The sequence below is a fragment of the Hyperolius riggenbachi genome, chromosome 11 (assembly GCF_040937935.1).
Source record: "Hyperolius riggenbachi isolate aHypRig1 chromosome 11, aHypRig1.pri, whole genome shotgun sequence".
Lineage (NCBI taxonomy): Eukaryota > Metazoa > Chordata > Amphibia > Anura > Hyperoliidae > Hyperolius > Hyperolius riggenbachi.
In genome coordinates, this window is record NC_090656.1 from 49,774,223 (window position 1) to 49,789,132 (window position 14,910).

General features: G+C 45.5%; 1 protein-coding gene across 4 annotated transcripts in view; it reads left to right on the forward strand.

The window, feature by feature from the left end:
- The first annotated feature begins 5,398 nt into the window (after window positions 1–5,398).
- The window catches only part of RASGRP2 (RAS guanyl releasing protein 2), a 261,441-nt gene continuing 251,929 nt past the window's right edge, over window positions 5,399–14,910 (forward strand). For all 4 annotated transcript variants that reach the window (XM_068259466.1, XM_068259465.1, XM_068259468.1 and 1 more), the window contains exon 1: window positions 5,399–5,696. The gene's annotated coding sequence lies outside the window, so the exon portion shown is untranslated. The remainder of the gene's footprint in view (window positions 5,697–14,910) is intronic.

Genomic DNA, 14,910 nt, shown 5'->3' on the forward strand with positions numbered 1-14,910 from the left:
GTTCGTAAGTACGTTTGTAATTACCGTAGTAAAACTTTAGTAAATATTACTAACATTTTACTACAACTAAACCTAACCCTACTCTCACACAGAACCCTTCCTCTCTACCTATCCCTAACCCTTAGACCCCCCTGGTGATGCCTAACCCTAAATCCTCCCTGTTGGTGCCTAACCCTAAGACCCCCCTGGTGGGGCCTAACCCTAAGACCCTTCTGGTGGTGCCTAACCCTAAATCCCCTCTGATGGGGCCTAAAGCTAAGACCCCCTTAGTGATCGCTTTATTGTGTGGATAATAATGTTTTACAAATAATGACTGTAAAAAATATATTACGTTTTACTTACTGATTGCTTTATTATTTGGATAATAATCTTTTAACCACTTAAACCCCCGCGGTACGAATTTCTCCGTCCCTTTTTTCCCCCCTAAAAAACCAGGGACTGAGAAATCCGTACCTTCCGCGCTACCGCCGCTGTCCGCGCACCTGCCGCTCGTGCGCGCGCACCCGCCGCTCGTGCACGCCGCCGCCTGCTCGCACGGAGATCGATGAACGGGAAAATCCATTCCCGTTCGTTGATCTAAGCCCCCGCAATGATCGCGCTGCTTCTATTAGAAACAGCGCGATCATAGTGATTCTCCCAGCTTCCTACTGCTTCCTGTAAGCGTCCGGAAGGACGCTTACAGGTCGCATGTAAACAAACACACTGTGGCCATCTTGTGGCCAAATAGTAAACTACACCCTAAAAGCATTTTACATAAACAAACATTACATTTACACAATAAATTAACTTATTACCTCCCACACTCCCCAATTCTTTTTTTTTTTTTTTTTGTAATTAAAAAAAAAAAAATACAATAAAAAAAAACATAAATAGTTACCTTAGGGACTGAACTTTTTAAATATTTATGTCAAGAGGGTATAACACTGTTACTTTATAAACTGCGGGCTTGTAATTAGGGATGGATGCAAAACTGAAAAAAATGCACCTTTATTTCCAAATAAAATATTGTCGCCAAACATTGTGATAGGGACATAATTTAAATGGTTTTATAACCGGGACAAATGGTTAAATACATTTAATGGGTTTTAATTACAGTAGCATGCTTTATTTAAAAACTATAATGGCCGAAAACTGAAAAGTAATACTTTTTTCCCACATTTTTTCCTATTTTCCCATTAAAACACATTTAGAATAAAATAATTCTTGGCATAATGTCCCACCTAAAGAAAGCCTAATTGGTGGCGAAAAAAACAAGATATAGTTCATTTCATTGGGATAAGTAATAATAAAGTTATAGACGAATTCATGGAAGGAGCGCTGAAAGGTGAATATTGCTCTGGTGTTCAAGGGGTAAAACCCCTCAGTGGTGAAGTGGTTAAAAACAGTAAGTGATACAATTTTAAATAATGGTTTAGTTAAAGAGACACTGAAGTGGAAAAAAAAATATGATATAATGAATTGGTTGTGTAGTACGGATAATTACTAGAAGATTAGTAGAAAATAAAATATTCTCATATTTTTATTTTCAGTTATATAGTATTTTATAACATTGCATCATTCTTTAATATTTTCAGTTTACACACTACTCAGCATTCTAAATTATTTTTTCAGAGCAGTCTTGTGAACTATTGACCTGTCCTCTGGCAGAGAAAAAGAAAATTCTTCACTGACAGCTGAGATAATACACTTCAGAAGTGTGATGAAACGCGGAAAAGCCGCTGTCTCTCAAGGCGAGGCGGCTGTTTCCGCGTCCAGCATGGCGTCACAACGCGGAAAAAACGCCGCATGCCGCTTAGGCAGAGCGGCGGAATCCGCATTGGAGGCGGCTCCCGCACTCAGTTCACTGGATACATTGCAAGACAGTACTGGTGTGGCTGGGACTGATAGTCCACCAAGATTCAGACTTACACGCGCGCGAGCACAGAGGCAGAGTTTAAATAGCTGTTAGAAGGGAGTCGGCTGACCAGCTGGGTCAGCTGACAAATTCCACTGCTCCCATTGGACCAGCAATTAGGGAGGTCCTGGAAAGGTCCTAGAGTATATATACTGCTGGTTGTTCACTTGCTCTTTGTCTGGCGTGCGATCACACATGTGGGAGCACCCAGATCCGTAGTCAGATCCGCAAGTGTGCCGGGACCAGCTGGAGCTGTAATCCTACACTTAGCTAGATTCTGTTGATAGCTAAAGTACTAGTTTGATTGTGATTATCTGTTATGACTTTTGCCTGCCTTGACTACCCTTCTGAACTCTGATCTTGTACCTCGTTATTTCTGATACTCTGTTGCCGAACCCCGGCTCGCTCCTAGACTCTGTTTCTGCCTCCTGATTTTGTACCCCGATATATCTGATACCCCGTTGCCGAACCCTGCCTGTACTTTGACTCTGCCTTTGTCTGCTGATCTTGTACTTTATCTGTCTGTGTGTTTACGACCTGGCTTGTCCGACCTCGAGAACCGACCTTACCGTTAGAGGCGGTTCCTCGCTCTGTTAGCGATCCTTCCTCCTGAGGGTCACTTTCAGATATACCTTCCTACTGTCAGTCTGACTCCTCCCGTCTTGGAGAGCTCAGGTCTGCAGAAGGAATCTGTGCAGTACTCCTTGCTGCATTGAGGCCTTGTCCTCTAAGTGTTACAGTTACACCAAACACTACACTCTACTCAGGTGAACAGAGGTTAGTTTGTATATCGGATTATCGGTGAGACTGCAGATCACTTATAATCTGGTATATATCTGTATTTCCGGTGATACTGCAGATCACCGGTAATCAGATACTCTCTGCGCCCACCGATCGTTACAAGAAGACAGCCCTCTCTGCAACTTTGAAAGTCGCGGAGCTTAAAGCTAATGTAACCCCATGTAAAAAAAAAAAAAGTCAGATACTCACCTAAGGAGAGGAAAGGCTCCGAGTCCTAATGAGCCTTCCCTCTCCTCTCCCGGTGCCCGGTGAATCCTATGTTCAAATCCGCCACTGCGGGGACTTCAGAAGTCTTGGGGAGCACTCGGGCTCCCGAAGGTCGGCGGCTCCATACTGTGCACGCGCGAGTGCGTCATAGAGGGCACTCGCGCATGCGCAGTATGCAGCGGCCCGACTTCGGGATCCCGAGTGCTCCCGAAGACTTCCGAAACCTCCTTTCGGCGGCGGAAGTGGCAGTATTTGACCGAAACAGTAGGTAGTAAAAATCTGACATTACACACAGGTTTTGGAATAGTCCATCTCTCCATAGGGGATTTTCAACAAGACTTTTATTCTTTATAAAGATATTCCCTAAAAAGGATTTAAACAATGATGCTGGCCAGCTTCCCTGCTCGCTACATAGTTTTTTGGCAGTTGGACAGAGCAACTGTCATTCACTAAGTGCTTTTGAAAATAAATAAATCCCTGAGAATCCCCTATGAAGAGATGGGCTAGTCCAAAACCTGTCACTTCTTCTGTCAGATTTCTACTACCAACATAGGAGAAAAGTAATTTATGGCTCATTTTACTCTGAAAAAAACGTACTTCTTATTTTTATATGTTTGCACATATTTAAAATTTTTCACCATAGTGCCCCTTTATTTAATGGCTCTTTTGCATAGAGATAACAACTGGAGTTTCTTAACTCTTCCTGTACTGGAAACAATTAGACTTATGTCTCTGCTGCTAATGTTTCATTTCTTAGCTGTACTTCACATACAAATCATTATATCATTATTATTTTTTCGCTTCAGAGTCTCTTTAGTATAGTATATACGTTTAGTATATTTGTAAACGTTATTTGTCACAGGCTCATTTTGTAAACTTAAATCATCACAAGCGCAGTTTGAAAACGTTAATAATCTCCGGGCGCCCTTTTTTTCCTGTTCGGCGCCTGTCAAACAATATTTAATATGGGAGTGAATGGCAGCGCTCTTTTTGTCCACTTGCTTCATGCGCCCAAATTTCCTGCTTCCCATGGGACCTGTGCTGCTGCGAAGCTGCAGCTGAATCGCTATAGGGATTATAGGCACTGGCATGTATGATTATAGGCTATAGAGTAGGGATGGTCGTAGTCAGCCAACTTTGCTACGCTGGAACTACGCGTAGTTTTACGCAAATACGCTTTGCTAAACTACGGCTTCGAAATCAAATATTCGCTTCGTATGTATTTCGTAAACTAAATACGCAATTACGCGTAGTGTATGCGGACGCTTATGCCATTATGCAGAAAAATTTATGCATTCATTTCGCTATTAATGACAAGACAAATAACATTTATATTGCGCTTTTCTCCTGGCGGACTCAAAGCGCCAGAGCTGCAGCCACTATGGCGCGCTCTATAGGCAGTAGCAGTGTTAGGGAATCTTGCCTAAGGTCTCCTTACTGAATAGGTGCTGGCTTGTACCAGGAACTCTTCTATGCGTACATTCCTCTTTCCAATGCGCAATTTTGTTAGCATACAATCGTACGCGGAAAAATAGCAACTATGATGTTTAGATGCGGACTACGATGCGTAAATTTGCACTGGTGTAGTTTATGCTCATCCCTGCTATAGACATTATAGGCACTGGCATGTGGGATTATAGGCTATAGGCACTGAATGTGATTTGGACGGTATGCTTATTGACAGAATAGGCAGCGTTTCCTTGTGTGACTCGGGTGCAAGAATAGCTGCGTATTCTGCAGTAGTGGAAACAAGCCGTTTAGAAGATCCGGGCCCAACAGTTAAAGGGGTTCTTTCGCGAAAAAAGTAGGCAGTTAAAAATGTGACAGATGACAGGTTTTGGGCCAGTCCATCTTTTTAAGGGGGATTCTCAGGGCTTTCTTTGTTTTCAATTTCAACAGCATTTCCTGAACAGCAGTTTAACTGCCAAAATAGCAAGATACCAGCCGGCCTCCCTAATCACTTGCACACTATTATGTCAGTTAGATTTTGCAACTGTTGTTCAGGAAATGCTGTTGAAAACAAAGAAAGCCCTGAGAATCCCCCTTAAAAAGATGGACTGGCCCAAAACCTGTCATCTGTCACATTTTTTAACTGCCTACTTTTTTCGCGAAAGAATTCATTTAAATAACTTTCTTGCAGAAACCCCTTGTATCTGTCAACCACACCATATGATGGAGAAAGCAGTGATCTGTCATGCTGTTGAACAGCACTGCATGTCCTTGGCTGAGTTACAACAACTCATCAAACAACTCCTCAGAGTTTCCACAAAAATATATTTGCCAGCATTACCTTAGCAGCCCCCTCCCTGAACCATCATTGTGTGAATAGAGATGAGCAAGCCCTGAACTTCAGAAGTCTCTACCCCCCAGCTATCAGTTTTACAGTCTGGGCTTCCCTTTGCATGACGCTTTAGTTATAAGCGTTAGACTTGAGAGAGGTGACAACAGTGCGCCAGCCGACTCAGCGATCTCTTGTTTACCGACTGGAGAGGGATAAGCTGACTTGACAGCGCTGCTGCAGGAATACCAGAAGAGGATGTTGTCGTGTTGGGGTTAAATGCACTATGCTGATTATCTGCTGCAGTTTCCTGCCCAGATGGGAGGAAGTGTAACTCAAATTGTATCTGAGGGCTGTTTTGGGCGGTGAAAAGTGACAGAGAGGGGCTGTGACTTGTCACAACTGCCGGAGAGAGGTAGGGAGTGTGCTGCTTTACTCTGATGGGTTAAACTACACGCTGCAATAAGAGCTGACAGTCTCATCCATCCTGGGGTGTTTGCTCTAGTTCCTTGCAAGGTATGTTTAGGTTCCTGCCGTTGTAGTTTGAGAACTCTGTTAGTTTATGTCTGCGTGTTGGGTTGGCGTGGCTCTGTAAAATGTATAAGCTATAGGCTCGCTATACATCAGCGGTTCTGGATGTGTGCATAAAAATATGATTTGCATATTAGGGAGTAATGCATCATGGGTAACCATGCTCACTGGATTACTGCAAATACCTTCTGTTTTTAACCATTTAACAGCTACATATAGCAAAGCTGTATGTATGATGCGGGTCCGATTTTTTTTTTCTGCTGCTAGGGAAGGGTGCCTATCTCATCCTGGCAGGGTATGCAGAGTGGCGCAGGGAGCAGTCATACTTGCCTCTTCTGGGCGGCCAGATCAGATTCTCCTTTCCTCCACTGGCGGCGCTACAATGCTGACATCCTCTTTGGCGTTCCAATCACATGATATGACATGTGATTGTAACCCAAGGGATGGTGTCAGCATTGCAGCACCACCCTGTGGCTGAAGAGGGTTAATGGAAGAGTCTCTTTCATCATCTGCTTCCACCACCGGGTGGCGCTGCAATGCTGACTCCATCCCCTGAGTTACGATCATATGCTATATCATGTGATCGAAAGTCAGAAGATGATGCCGGGGGTGCAGCTCCGCGGGTGTGTGAAGAGGAGAAGCCAATCCAGATAAATCATGAGGCGGCACACCACTGGCTGCAAATATGCTTGTATTAAGAAACAGAAGCACTACATGTTACGGAAAATCCTTCATCAGGTTATGCACCTGATGAAGGATTTTCCGTAACATGTAGTGCTTCTGTTTCTTAATACAAGCATATTTGCAGCCAGTGGTGTGCCGCCTCATGATTTATTTGGAGTGTTACTAGGAGACCGTGTGAGCAATCCGGTCGAGGCTCGGCACCGGCAAGAACGGTAGAAGAGCATAGGCAGCCCTTCTACCGCTCCCATCATATGCGATGCGCAATCGCACTACTGCATGCATTTTTCAAGAATCACAGCGCTGTAGTGAATGGGATCAGCAGCGCAGCGCATAGTAGTGCAGATGGCGTGCGATTGTACGCGTTGTGTTCCGATCGCACAACCATCTGCGCTAATTGATTTGAGAGAGGCCTTAGGCAACAAAACTATATATATATCATTAGAAGATGCCCTGCACACATTATCTAACTAGAGATAATACAATGCAGGGCTGTTAACAGGTTAAAAGACAGTTATATTCGGTGTTGTTTTTTTAGTAAGAGGGCTTTTTGGTCTGTTTTAGCCCCGTATACTCTTCTAGCAGTTCTTCTGGGTCAGCATGAGCTGTCTCGGTACTCTGTATTGTCTTCTACAGCTTCTCTAGTACACAGATGCCATGGTCACTTTACTTTTTTCAGTCCTGCCAAACCGCTGAGCACCAATGTTTAATCTCACATCTAAATGTCCGTCATCTAATAATGGTAGCAGCTAAATGTCTGTGCAGGGACTTTTGAGAGCAGCTATGAAATTGCAGGGCACTGCTCAGGATGGCAATGGAGTGTCTGTGACGTGTAGTAGCAAGGTTTAAAGTTCTGCTAGCCACATATTTTCATAAAGGAAACCTGTAATTACTTAAAAAAAAGTTTCATATACCTGGCGCTTCGGCCGGCCCCTTGCAGCCGTCCTGTCCTGCGCCAGTACTCAACGATCCTCCGGAGGTTTTCTCGTACGTGCAGCCAGCGCCGCACAGGTGTATTGGCCAACGACTTTTTTTCTGTAAAGATGTACAGAGGCGCCAGAAGAATAAAATGCACTAAAATCGTCTAAAACGGTCAGGAGGCGGTGGTGGACCAGTCACTCCAAAACAGACACAATGCTGTCGAGTGAGGTAATAACGATTTATTTACATACTCCTAAAAACAATTGGCAACGCGTTTCACGGGCGTAGTCCAGGCAGTAAACAACGGGCTTCCTCAGGCAGTAAACAACAGGAGTATCACACTGGAATTGACAGAGACAAAAGCGTAATCAAAACGCTGTGTGTGGCATAACTGTATCAATATGTGCGACTGTATGGTAAAAGTTTAGTAATGAGGGACATGGCAATATGTGTGGATACATGTTGTGGGATAATAAACATATAAAAATACACATAAATAATTGTGCAACTAAAACGTACATAAGTAACTGAGGGTCTTGTGTGTGTGTGTGTGTGTGTATCAATACGATGAATACTAGCAGATATATCAGTGTGCAGAACACAATACAGAAGTATAGAGTGGTAGAGGGGAAAGGGAGGGTGTATCTGTGTGGGAAAGTGGCTAAGTATGCATAGAGAAACTGGGCATTAAGATAAAATAAGTAGAGCAATAGGAGGTAGAAAGCATGTGTAATAGTGCAAATTGTGAGATATGGGAAGAGGGATCTATGAGGGAGTAATTATAAATAGTGACACTTAGCAGCAAGAGTTCCAATATCAGCTTGGCACCTCTGTGCTGGTGTGTCGGCGTGAGGGTGTTTTATAAGCCAGCTATTTGCCAACAATTCAATTATAGACTATTATGGGGCTGGGGCAGTGCGGGGGTGGGCGTGGGCAACGGGATGGCTGATGTCCAATAGGGGAGCCAGGTGGGCGGGGATTGCCCTGTCTATCTAGGAGGAGTGCGACGAAAGCGTCGCACCTCTCAATAGCGGCAGGAGCGGTGGGCAGTGCGACTATGACGTCGCACCCCCGGAATGACTGCGCATGTGCGGGCTACGAGATAGCCGCGCGTGTTATGCAAATGGCTAGAAGGGCCGGTCAGAGAGATGTGCGCCTGCGTGCCTGTACTTAATGTGCAGGGACTGCCATGTTGGTAAAGGGAAAACACAATGGGAAGGGGCTCTAGGTGAATAGAGCCTGGGGAGTAACTAAAATAATAAGAAAAATTCATCAATGACCCAATATTGAGTTGACTACGATAAAACACTAATTATGGCTTGATTATTTCTAATTTAAATTGATGAAATGACAGTACAGTGCAAAGTCACAATAAAACATTGCCACCTAGTGGTATAAAAATAAAACGCAAGCTGATAATGTCATTTAGGCAGTGTAGTAAAGTGCTCAATGTGCCTGACAGATAGAAATATTCTATGGGACCAATATAGGAAGATACATTAGTTGTATCAGACATAGAGTACATTGAACTGCACCATAAAAGCGTTATACAGAATGACGTAATGTAAAGGGTATATAAAAGAAATATAAAAATACAATCATAAATTAAAAATCAGAATAAATAATAATAGATAATGTTAGACTCCAAGCCATCTTTACCTGCAACCAATTACTACGTGCTTAAATATTATATCAACAGAACAAAATAGTCCTAAACAAGTCCTTAACTACCTAACGACTGTGTCATGCCAATGGGTGTGAACGCGGCGGCAGCCCCAGGACCGCCTAACGCCATTGGCATCAAGTCCTGGAGCTGCAGTTTCCTAGGGAATGGCCGCGCGCATGTGCAATCATTCCCTGCCTGTTCACGGAGTTCTGTGATTAGCCTGCTAGCTGCGACAAGTGGGCTGTTTGTAAATGAAAGGTCTCCGGCAGCGCTGTATGAGATCGGCGATCCCCGGCCTCTGATCGGCCTGGGATCGCCATTCTCTCATAGGCTGATGCCTATGAGAGGTGGAACAGGACGGATCACCGTCCTGTTCAATGCAGGTTCTAGGAGGGGAGGAGGGAAGGGGAGGGAGGGAGGATGAAACAGCCTGATACAGGCTGAAAAAAAAAAAACTACTGCCACAGCGATCGGACACCTCAGGCGGCATGTCCCCTAAGGGACAAAAAAAGGAGATGAGTCAGATCGCTGGGCTCCATAACTGGGCTGTGCATAAGGCTGAAAAGCCTGCACAGCTCAGTGCAACAAAGCAGAGCCTGGTCAGTAGAGGGGTTTAACACTGCGGTCCTCAAGTGGTTAAAGAGGAACTTTAACCAAAGATTGAACTTCATTCCAATCACTAGCTGATACCCCCTTTTCATGAATAGATCATCAGGGGGGGGGGGGGGGGGGGTCTGTATGGCTGATATTGTCTTGAAACCTCTCCCACAATGTGATTTCATAACCAAGGTCCTGACAGTTTGCTGTCTGTGAACCTTGTTGCATTATGGGAAATAAAGTTTTTTTTTTTCCAAATGCCAAGCAAGCAGTATCTCCCTCTGTGCATAGAACTCTCAGTAACGAACATGCCGTACCTGGCAGGAGTAAAGATGTCGCCACTTGTGCTAAATATCAGAAAGTAAATCAGGGAGAGGAAATATTTCACAATGGGCAAACACTTAGTGCACACATGGCTATGCGTGAAAGATCGCGATTTCTGTCATGTGCGTTTTTGTGTTTGTAGTGCGTTTTTTTTCTGTGTTTGCGTCTTTTTTCCCGCATATTAGTTTTTCTAGAGTTTTGTGTGCGTTTTAATGTGTTTGCGGTTTGCATTTATAAAGCGCATATGCGTTTTGTATGTGTTTTCCATGCATTTTTCTATTGCGTTTTATGCAAGTCACTAGGAAGACAACAGGAAGGGGAAATACATCAGAAAACATAACAAAAAAAAAACGAATTGAAAAATGCATGAAAAACGCATACATGCATTACATTGTGTTGCCAATGACTTTCATTATGTGCGTTCTTGATGCGTTTTTGAAAATGATGCAACAAAACCAGCGTTTTTAAAAATGCATGTTAGAAAATGCATACAAAATGCATTCGCGTTTTTATATGCTGTTTTTGATGCGGCCCATTGACTACCATTGCAGGCAAAAACGCTGCGTTTTCCGCAACACTAGCGTTTCTGCTAAGTGTGCTCCTAGCCTGAATAAATCATCTATAAATGAATAATATAAAAAATGTTACAATTGTATTAATTATGTTTTCTCTGGGCAAGTGCTGTAATTGAGCATCTGTTTTCTTTGTACCTGACCTAATACACCATCCCTGGTGCTTGTTTTTGGTTGAGCCTCACACTATTCAACCCACAGAAAAGGGGAACATTCTGTCACATCATACATGAAGAAAGTTGCCCAAACTTGGAAGAGGAAATTGCGAAGGTTTTGGAGACCGAATAATCTCAAATCAAAATCTGAGCTGGACAAAACCTGCATTGCCAAATCTGAGAGTTATGCTGGGAATACACGGTTCGTTTCTGCTGTGCGTTTCTCCTCTCAATTGTTTTTGCCGCTTGATTCGGCAGTCGATTTTCTTATCTTACGCTTGTTTTTCTTATCTTTTTGCATTCACTTCTATCAGAAATCGAGCAGCAAAAGGATGGAAAGGGAGATCAGACATGTCGGAAATTATCTATCGAACCATCTTATCACCTAAAAAACGAACTGTGTATTCCCAGGTACATGTTTATAGCAAGCTCAATGTTGTCTAGGTGAGCACGATCCCTGGAGGTTGGGGAGTAGTGTTGGGCGAACAGTGTTCGCCACTGTTCGGGTTCTGCAGAACATCACCCTGTTCGGGTGATGTTCGAGTTCGGCCGAACACCTGACGGTGCTCGGCCAAACCGTTCGGCCACATGGCCGAACTAAGAGCGCATGGCCGAACGTTCCCCGAACGTTCGGCTAGCGCTGTGATTGGCCGAACGGGTCACGTGGTTCGGACCCGAACGCGCTCTGATTGGCCGAACGGTCACGTGGTTCGGGTAAATAAATACCCGAACCACGTCATATCTCCGCCATTTGTCTGTGGGTTTAGCTTTGGGTAGGCAGGCAGTGTAGTTCGCGCTCCAGCCACGCTAGCCAGGGTCCCCCCCAGTCATTGTGTGTCGCAGCTGGGAACAGTAGTACACCGCTCGCTCAGCCACACTATATATAGCATTGTTTACTGCCACTGTGTACCTCGCTCAGCCACACTATATAGCATTCTGTGTACTGTTCTGTGTCTGCTGGGAACAGTAGTACACCGCTCGTTCAGCCACACTATATAGCATTCTGTGTACTGTTCTGTGTCTGCTGGGAACAGTAGTACACCGCTCGTTCAGCCACACTATATAGCATTCTGTGTACTGTTCTGTGTCTGCTGGGAATAGTGGTACACCGCTCGTTCAGCCACACTATATAGCATTCTGTGTACTGTTCTGTGTCTGCTGGGAACAGTAGTACACCGCTCGTTCAGCCACACTATATAGCATTCTGTGTACTGTTCTGTGTCTGCTGGGAACAGTAGTACACCGCTCGTTCAGCCACACTATATAGCATTCTGTGTACTGTTCTGTGTCTGCTGGGAATAGTGGTACACCGCTCGTTCAGCCACACTATATAGCATTCTGTGTACTGTTCTGTGTCTGCTGGGAACAGTAGTACACCGCTCGTTCAGCCACACTATATAGCATTCTGTGTACTGTTCTGTGTCTGCTGGGAATAGTGGTACACCGCTCGTTCAGCCACACTATATAGCATTCTGTGTACTGTTCTGTGTCTGCTGGGAACAGTAGTACACCGCTCGTTCAGCCACACTATATAGCATTCTGTGTACTGTTCTGTGTCTGCTGGGAATAGTGGTACACCGCTCGTTCAGCCACACTATATAGCATTCTGTGTACTGTTCTGTGTCTGCTGGGAACAGTAGTACACCGCTCGTTCAGCCACACTATATAGCATTCTGTGTACTGTTCTGTGTCTGCTGGGAATAGTGGTACACCGCTCGTTCAGCCACACTATATAGCATTCTGTGTACTGTTCTGTGTCTGCTGGGAACAGTAGTACACCGCTCGTTCAGCCACACTATATAGCATTCTGTGTACTGTTCTGTGTCTGCTGGGAATAGTGGTACACCGCTCGTTCAGCCACACTATATAGCATTCTGTGTACTGTTCTGTGTCTGCTGGGAACAGTAGTACACCGCTCGTTCAGCCACACTATATAGCATTCTGTGTACTGTTCTGTGTCTGCTGGGAACAGTAGTACACCGCTCGTTCAGCCACACTGTATAGCATTCTGTGTACTGTTCTGTGTCTGCTGGGAACAGTAGTACACCGCTCGTTCAGCCACACTATATAGCATTCTGTGTACTGTTCTGTGTCTGCTGGGAACAGTGGTACACCGCTCGTTCAGCCACACTATATAGCATTCTGTGTACTGTTCTGTGTCTGCTGGGAACAGTAGTACACCGCTCGTTCAGCCACACTATATAGCATTCTGTGTACTGTTCTGTGTCTGCTGGGAACAGTAGTACACCGCTCGTTCAGCCACACTATATAGCATTCTGTGTACTGTTCTGTGTCTGCTGGGAATAGTGGTACACCGCTCGTTCAGCCACACTATATAGCATTCTGTGTACTGTTCTGTGTCTGCTGGGAATAGTGGTACACCGCTCGTTCAGCCACACTATATAGCATTCTGTGTACTGTTCTGTGTCTGCTGGGAACAGTAGTACACCGCTCGTTCAGCCACACTATATAGCATTCTGTGTACTGTTCTGTGTCTGCTGGGAACAGTAGTACACCGCTCGTTCAGCCACACTATATAGCATTCTGTGTACTGTTCTGTGTCTGCTGGGAACAGTAGTACACCGCTCGTTCAGCCACACTATATAGCATTCTGTGTACTGTTCTGTGTCTGCTGGGAACAGTGGTACACCGCTCGTTCAGCCACACTATATAGCATTCTGTGTACTGTTCTGTGTCTGCTGGGAATAGTGGTACACCGCTCACCCGCCACTGTATAGCATTGTGCACTGTGTCGCTGCTGGGAATAGTGGTACACCGCTCACCCGTCACTGTATAGCATTGTGCTCTGTGTCGCTGCTGGGAATAGTGGTACTGTATAGCATTTCTGTACTGCCACTGTACTGCTGCCAGTCAGCGTGTACTGTAAGGATAAGTGAAATGAGTAAGAAATCCGGTGAAAGAGGGAGGGGCAAGGGAAGAGGTGTTTCCCCTGACGGTTCACGTACAGGCCACAGGGGAGCACCCAAGAAAACCCACTCAATACCGCCCATGTTGTCCAGGACAACAACCCTCACAAATCCAAAAGAACAGGACCAGATAATTACTTGGATGACCTCTCAAGCGTCCAGCAGTGGGTTAAGCAGCACCAGCACATCACGCACGAGGTCCGAGTCCTCAGCCAGTTACAAGGAGCCAGTGGGCACAAAGCTGACACAACCGGCAGCGACACCACGCACACAACTGCCAGATAACCAGTCCGATGAATTACCTCAGGACACAATGGGGTATTCGCAGGAGCTATTCCCAGCCCAACAAACTTCCACCTTTCAAAGGTCAATGGAGGAACAGCCAGAAATGTTGTGCCTGGATTCACAACCGTTAACTGTGGGAAATGCACCGCGCACTGAAATACAAGGCGAGTCCGAAGAGGACTCGGAAACCCAAATCCCAGAGCAATTTGGGCAGGAGGGGTTGCAATTGCAGGAGGTCGGCCGACAAGATCTGGAAGACGACGTTGGAGTGTGCTGCGCAGAGGTTGTTGTGGGGAGCTCTACTCCACGGCGGCGGCCCACAATGACATATGACGAGTTTGAGGAGATGGAAGAGGAGGGTATGGACAATGTGGACAGAGACCCAGATTTTGTTTGTGAACGAGAACATCGCCGTCGTAGCAGCAGCACAGATGAGTCTGTTGAAGAACCCACTGCTGCACGAGCTCGCCTTGTGCCACAAGGTAGGCGGCGCGCAATTTCAGGCACCACAAGCGTGGAAGTTCAAGTGAGAGGCAAAAGAGGAGCAAACAGAAATCGCCAGCAAGGAGGCAGGTGCTCCAAAGTCTGGGCTTTCTTTGAAGACTGCACTGAGGATGTTACCATGGCGATTTGCAAGGTGTGCAAGACCCGCCTGAGCAGGGGGAAAAGTATTAACAACCTCTCCACCACCAGCATGAGCCGTCACATGCTATCCAAACATCCCACTCTTTGGGCAAACGCGTCAGGACAGGGTACCAGAAACAACACTGCCTCCCTTGGGTTCACCAGACCCGCCTCAGCAGCAGCAGTAGCCCAGCCATTGCGTGGTTCACAACATTCACAAACATCAGACGACGCTGACACTGTCACTTTCCGGAGTAGTGCTCTTGAGGTCTCCCAGTGTTCTTCAAACACAACAACCAACAGCCCTTCCGTGTGCAGCGCTACGGTTCAGTTGTCTGTGTCGGAGATGTTTGAGCGCAAGAGGAAATTGCCAGCAAATGACCCCCGGGCCGTGGCAGTAACAGCCAGCATAGCCAAGCTTCTGGCCTGCGAAATGCTGCCATATCG